General features: G+C 33.7%; 1 long non-coding RNA gene across 2 annotated transcripts; it reads right to left on the bottom strand.

Moving 5' to 3' along the window:
* Window positions 1-1,056: 1,056 nt before the first annotated feature.
* LOC117216023 lies at window positions 1,057-5,043 on the bottom strand. Of its 2 annotated transcripts, none has more exons than XR_004489280.1 (2): window positions 5,004-5,043; window positions 1,057-1,280 (listed from the first exon to the last, which is right to left on the bottom strand). It is a non-coding gene; the product is annotated as an uncharacterized LOC117216023 (long non-coding RNA). The 2 variants fall into 2 exon arrangements; XR_004489281.1 differs by lacking the exon at window positions 5,004-5,043 and adding an exon at window positions 2,687-2,875.
* Window positions 5,044-7,933: the final 2,890 nt, after the last annotated feature.

Below are 7,933 nucleotides of genomic sequence, written 5' to 3' on the forward strand. Positions count from 1 at the left end.
GACCTGAACTCTGCAGCTTTTCAGAGCTCCTTTCGTTTTTCTTTTAAGAGCAGAGATGTTAACTGGTCTTTTGTTACGTGTAAGAAGTATGTACTAAAGCTTATTTAGCACCAATTGGTTGCTCAAAGTCGAGATATACATACCTATATTATATTAATACGTTACAGAAGATTAGGCGTTAGTTAGCTTATGAGAATTTATAGTGTGTCACAGATCACAAAAGCAGAATGACTACTTTTTCATAAACGATATATGTATATGAATTGAAAGTTTAACTATTACGCCACATACTTCTCTCGATAAACGTCGTCGAATGCATATTGTTAAAGAATATTAGCCATTTGAATTCAATAGTTTCGAAGATACTAATGCTTCTGTGAAGTTTTTGCGGGCTGTTAATTTTTTATTGAGATACTACAAATTTTGAATAACTTCGATTAGAAATAAAAATCACATTACATTAACGCGTAGAATGTAACGTAACGTAGATAATGTAAATATAAATTATATTACAAGGAAATAATACGGGTAAGTAATGTGAAACATTCTGGTTAAAATTGCATCCTTTGAAGGCTAGGACACACAGTACTTACGAAGTAGATTAAGTACCAAATGGGGTACTTAAGAAAATTCATGTTGTCATTGTTTAATAAACATCTTTAGCTAATAGCTTTCTGCAAAAGCTGGTTTAAGTTATGCTAGCTTATTCCTTATTAATTGCAATTATATTGTTCGTATCTCCTAGAGGATTAACAATCCATTTTTATAATGGATAATAAAAGTAAATTCCTATTAGGTTGTCCCAAGTTTCTTTCGTTTTATAAAGAAATGACAGATGCACAACATATTTTGTTTTATGTTATTCTATATTATTTTACATTAAATTGGAAAAAGGTGGATCACACGTAATTCAATAAAATAATATAAAACGAAAAATGTTGTACATCTATTACTTTCTTATAAAACGAAAGAAACTTTTGGAACAACCTAATATTTCTCTACTACGACGCTTTTACAGTGCTAAAATATTTGATAAAATGTTAAGAAATTCTAATATTGATTTAAGCGTATCGATTTATCTGCTCTTCATATTTAATCAAACAGAAATTGTTAATTATGATTTCCACTTAAAAGCGGATTGCATATTATGAGGATAAATTATCAAATTCATCTCTAATATAGACATTAGAGAATCATTCATAGCCGCAATCCTGTTTACCGCTAACATTCCTGGTACTCAATAATTCATTAGGTGACTGCTTTAGCCGCACAGAATACACCTACAAATAATTAATCGCGATTAATATTCCATCGACTTTTGAAAATCCCTCGTGTGATCTATTTCATGCGATGAGAATACGTATAAATTGAGATTGCGATCGACCATCCTCAGTCGGATAAATCGAGTGATTCAAATTATAACACAAAAAAAGTTAAAACTAGTTACATTATCTTTTTCAATTTTTATGTATTATTTGGCGGAAGAAACTTTGGTAATTGGTAAGTAAAGTTCACCTCCTTAATGTTAATGATTTTAATATGTTATTAAGCTCAAAGTTCTAAGGAATTTTCTATATATATATATATACATATACATAACTGTGTGCGTATATGTATAATATACGTATAACAACCAAAGTTCAGCTCTCAAGTGTACGCAAAACTTTTATGTTCATTTTACGCTATACCAGTATGTTTCATGAATTTGTTTGCTAACAGTATCGAAAAAAATAACAAGCAGAGGACGAGCTATTCATGAATTGTTTTGCCAGCGTGTACGCTCCCAATATTTTCTATTTGAGAAAACATACTTGTTGCTATTGCAACTACAAATATCTTTACAGTCGACGCTTTTGCCGTGAATCATTGGCTAACATGTAAAATCGAGAAAAAACATGGTTTATTGTGATGGAAATGTGGAAAACCGCAAAACCGATATAGAAGGGAAAATAAAGGAAAGGAAGGTAGATAAGTAGAAGCTTGGGGCCAAGTTTAATTCACTGAAACCGAGCTGCTTGTATTATCACAAAACAAAATTGCCAGTACGTCATTTCCGTACTCTCGTCCTCGCGAAAATGGTTTCGCTTGTTAAGGAAAAACGAAGAGACAGGGAAGAGAGGAAAAAGCAGACGGAGAGCGCTTTTAAAAAGCTGGCGAACCGTGTGTTACCACAACGAGACACGCGATGCTATTTGTCGCTTTAAATTGTGCCGCAACTCGTTTTTGAGATCTTTGCCAGGGGCGCGTTAAAACATGCTGAAAATATATTTCTGGCTTTTCTGGCGTTTAACTGAAATATGACAAATAACGTTGTAAAACATATGTACTTATGACTTACAGAGTAATTGAGTGTACAAAATATATAGTATACAAAATAGTCAGCGATTTAGGGCTTTAAAAGATCAAAAGGAAAGAAAAGAAAAGAAAAGAAAAGAAGAAAGATAATATGTTGTGGCAGTCTAAGTCGATCTAAGAAAATAGATAAAGGGAGGGAGGAGCAAAGCTAGTTAATCTGGAAAGAATCCAAGCGTCAATTTCAAGCATTTACAGAGAATCAAGCGGGCTGGTTAAAGTCGTGAGTTGAGCAATTATCCCGCGTTAGTCCCACGCGAAATTGATCCAACCATGCAAAAACGAGTGTATTCTGATTTCTGTCGCAGATACTTCTGGCTAGTGCAGTACCTACACGGTGGTTGTTGAAATAGCCGCTTCTCATCTATTTTCCGCAGCGCGGACATAATCCTTTGATCCCTTACGACTAACGAAGTTTTCGAAGATGTACGGCAGTTTGAGATTCTACTTGAAAATGATCATGATTGCGGTCTGTGTGCCGTCTGCTCTTCTTTTTGTCCTTCCGCTAAAGACTGGTAAATTGATACTGATTAATTATGCGATCGAAACCATATATAATGGCTACAAAAATGCCGCTAATATAATATTCCTTCTTTCTTGTATCTGTCTGCCTCTCAGGTCGTTTTACTAATTACAATAAGTAATTTCGACTTCTTTGCGCTCTCTTTTAACGCATTGAAACTTGATCCAGTTTCGAGAAAATGAAAAATTCGTTTCTTCTCTTTGCTTCCCTGTTCCTTCTTTCCTCCTTTTTCCCTTTTTACATCGCTTTGTTCTACATCGCAATTTACATTTATTTGTAAAGTTTGAATCTCCTCGATATTGAAGATGTTGAAGCTGCAAGTATGTATTTCATTTTAATCCATTCGAGACCGAGATTTAATTGTAAGACGATACCTAGGTGTCGGTACGATCTGAATGTTTAGTTAGAATGATTCTGTGTTTTACTCTCTCCAAGATATCCTTTTCATACTTTGATTTTAAATCGATGACAATCTTAAATAGTATGCCTCATATTTTTAAAATATAAAATTATATACTATGTTATTCTATAATGTATTATGTACAGTTATATATATATATATATATATATATATATATATATATATATATATAATAATTCTATATTGAAAAAAATATGAAATTAACATGATATATACATTACTACATAAGTTATATATAAAATATGTATATTATACCCTTGCCTACTGACTGATATGAATTTCTTTCGGTCTCAAATGCGTTAAAAGAGAGCGCAAAGAAGTCGAAATTACTTATTGTAATTAGTAAAACGACCTGAGAGGCAGACAGATACAAGAAAGAAGGAATATTATATTAGCGGCATTATCATGTTTTTGCTCTCTTTAAGTCTTTCAACGAGACAGACAATCTACAGGTATTAATCGACCAATTTCTCCAAGCTGATAACTTCGAATTGATGTTTATATATAAGAAGTGTTATGTGTTAATCTGTCTAAATGTTTAAAAGGTGTTATAAATTAAATGTTGTTAAACGATACGTAATTGACTTTTGATCGTAAATTTTACTATCAAGGGGTCTTTTATGTATGCGTAATCATTGTGAATTATAACAATTTATGTGATCGATATTAAAGGTGTTTAAAAGCATGTATTTTTTTCTATATTATTATTCTCCTATATTATTATCCTATATTATTATAGCATTCCTATATTATTATAATATCCAATTACATGTTGATACACAAGATATACAGATTATTATTTATAACGTTTTGGTTTTCTTAATTGAGTCATTCATGTAGTACAAATGATAAGAAATTAGTAATAATTCACAGAAAAAGGATATCGTAGTAGAAATATTATAAAAAAACATTTTCTGTTTTAGTGTAGAGTTACTCCTTCTTACAGACAGTGTCGTACAAATCTGTACGTCTCTGAGAAAATGTAGGTATCTGAGCCCTTACTTCCTTAACAACTTTTAGATCTGATAGAAAAAAGAAACATACGAAGTAATAAGTAATGCTTACTAATAAATTCAACAAATACAGAGGAAGATGGCTAAATCGATAAATTAACGAGACTAAAAATTAATTACATCATGGATCTCTCGCTTTTAATTTTAAGCTGTAAATTACCGATATCGGTGACTTTTTTTTCTTTTATTTATTTGTTGAAATTTTTTTTTTTTTGATATCGGTGACTGCCATATTCTCTTGAGTTTCCAAATCGTAAAGAATCTTTCCCCAGGGATTGGTCAACTGTGTATGTCCCCATGCGACGTAACTTGCTTAAGGAACACGAGCCGGTGATGTGCAGGCAACGTATAATTGATTATCATTCGCTCTGAAACGCTGAAGTAATGACCAGTGCAGTGGTCCAGTGGTCATATTGAAGCAGGTCATATAGAAGCAGGAAATATGAAGCCACCGAATACCAATTAACTTCGTAGTTGCACGGTTCACATTCCATCATTTCTGAATATGCGAGGACAGTCCTCTTATTGTGCTTTTAATTCTTTTATTTGTTTCATTTTCAGCAAATATACTGGTTTTTTAAATTAAGCTTCTTTTTATACTGAGTTACAGATTATATTAATTTTATATAGAATATATTTAAGAAAGATATTTAATTTTTTGCTAGTTAAGTATTGATCGATTAAGTTACTGTACCTTTGTTCCGATAAATGCGTGCCATTTCCTCGAATCTAATATCATAGCAAATGCCAATACCTATTTTGCAGCCCTTCACATCGAACGTCGTTAGGGAGTTACCAGGACTGAGTGAATCACTCTCTCGAAAAGTAATCTTATTAGGAATGTCGATGTCGAATAGATGTACCTAATAACATAAAAATGTAGTCGCTAATTCTATTGCTGCAACTTTTGTAATTTAATATCAAAGTTACCAACTCCTAAACTTTAATTATTTTTTATTTAATAACTGACAGCGTTTTTATCACTTTCTTTTATTAAAAAATCTTATCATTTAATGATGTTTAAAAAGGAGAAAAAATAAATATAATAATATTTTAAATATGTGAAAAATTTATATTACACATTACAACAAAAATGGGCGTTTCCCGTATCATAACGTATTTTATAAACCGTAAATTATAGAATTGGTTATAGTATACGTATGTACATATGTATATTCCTCAATTATTCCTAGATAGAGTCACTTTCTTCACCCCAATATTTTCAAATTCAAAGCCATAAAGGAATATATTACTTACCTTTCGGTGTTTTGCTATCAAAGTTCCATCGGGACCCCAAATAGTACAGGTATTGTACAATTTATCGCCCTCTATTTCAGGCATCGTACCACCAACTACATAGATGTTTTCTTTAGCTGCGTTCGATGAAGCAACGCTCGTTTCACCATCAGGAATACTCTCGGCGTATTTTGGAAAGTACTCTGCATTGCAATATTTCATTTAATGAAAAATAACTGTCTTTTGTTCCAACCATAAATTAAATTGAAATGTTTGTCAGTTTTTTATTTTCTAAATTATCAAAATAACTAAGTTTTATATTTCGACTTAATTAAATATGCAATTACTTAGCTAATAGTATATATAATAAATTGTTTCTACAGGTTCAAAATGAAAAATGAATATTTAGAAATATTTAATTACGACAATGCTATTTGTGTTAGCATCAGTGGCTTGTTACTCAACGACTTTGCTAGTACTTTTTGAAACATAAAGTTAGTTTTCAATTAACACTTATACTAGAGGCGAAATTATAAATGCAAAATAATTGATAATACTAATTTATAAGTACCTAATTATTAGTATCTTAAAAAATATATTTATACAAAAATCACGATAATCATGAAAATGGGGAAATCCTATATTCTCGACTCAATTCACAATTTATTTTGTATATTAATTAGATTCCGCGCTCATCAGTACGTACTCACTGGCGACATCGAGAAAATGTATCGGCAATTCCTCGTACGACCAGAGGATCGGAAATATCAAAGGATAGTATGGCGCAGCGCGAGTGGAGAAACAGAAACATATGAGCTTAACACCGTAATACTCTTATCATAGAAATAGAAGCAGTCCTCAATTCCCGCCCGCTAACTTCTATCTCCACCGATCCAAATGATCTCCTAGCCCTCACTCCCGGACATTTCCTCATTGGCGATTCATTAATGTGCTTACGTGATCGAGATTTCAGGGACATTCCATCGAACCGACTCTCCAAATGGCAGCATATCCAACAGCTTAAACAACATTTTTGGAGCCGCTGGCATAAGGAGTATTTGAACGAGCTAACCAACCGCAATAAATGGAGCAAGGGTGGACACAGCATCCAAAAGGGCACAATCGTCATCCTCAGAGAGGACAACGTTCCCTCCATGCATTGGCCTCTGGGCCGAGTTATCAAGGTTCATCCAGGCGCCGATGGTGTCATCCGGACAGCTACAGTTCAGACGGCAAAGAGCATTTTTGATCGGGGCGTCAAAAGGCTTGTCCCACTGCCAATTCAACCCGATCTCGAGAAACCCGAACAACTAGCCACCGAGACGAAATAAGATGGGAACTTCAACCACACCTCGCTAGTTTGATCCGTACCCTCTCAACGGGGGGAGAATGTTACGCCATGCGGCTTACCATAGGTCATATTCTTAACTATCGATCGCGGCACTATAATGTCGCAGACGGATCGTCGCGTCTGCCCGGCAAACAAACATTGTAGTGGCAAGCGCATGGTTCATTAAGCAGGGCGACTTCCAGAAACGTCGACTCGTGGCCCGTATTTTACCTCGCAGTAAAAGAATGTGGCGTAATCCGAACGTAGTGGGGGTCGCCTTCCAGAAAAAACGAAAAAAATCGAAAGGCGTTCAGAACTTTTCGAGAAGTCGAACCGTCAACACATGTGGTATGTCGCGCATTACTTATCAACCAAAACGCAGTTACATTTTTTTTGTTCATTTTATATCTTTCTAGTTAATAAGTTGTTGAAATAAACATTAATTTATTTGTGTTAATTCTGTGGAATTTCATTGAACTACCCTTATTATCATAATCGAAATAAGGGGATCGATCAGTTCGTGGCGTCGATTATTTAATCGTAACGGAAACTTACAACTCTCGTTGACGTGCTATCTCGCGATCGCGTCTCTCCGCGAACGGTCGAAACAAAATGATTCACTAAAAACTGTCCTGAATTCCTAAGAATTTATTTACCGCAAAACTGACAAAGTGTTTATTTAAAAAATGAGGTTGAAGGTAGTCCTTTTCTTTCAATTCATTCATTTTCATTTTCTTTCTTAAGTATGGCTAACAATTGTGTTATTGATCTAATCAATTAAAATTTTATATTTTCACGCGAGTTTCTTTAGATAATTATTATCAACATGATGATTAACTCTTACGGATTAATACGTGTCTGTAGGGCAATCCGGTGGACTTGATCGGCTTTTTACTTCGAAAGTTGAGTAATCGGTGTCGCTTTCTTACGCATCTTTGAACTGTATAAATGTTTTAAAATTGTTTGATCCAGAATGTACGTACCACACCGGACAATCAAGAAGGCACGTTTTATGTCTTTCTTTCCGATTAATAATAAGCCATTTACTGCAAAGAATG

This window comes from Bombus bifarius, unplaced genomic scaffold, assembly GCF_011952205.1.
Source record: "Bombus bifarius isolate JDL3187 unplaced genomic scaffold, Bbif_JDL3187 scf7180000010050_frag, whole genome shotgun sequence".
Classification (NCBI taxonomy): domain Eukaryota; kingdom Metazoa; phylum Arthropoda; class Insecta; order Hymenoptera; family Apidae; genus Bombus; species Bombus bifarius.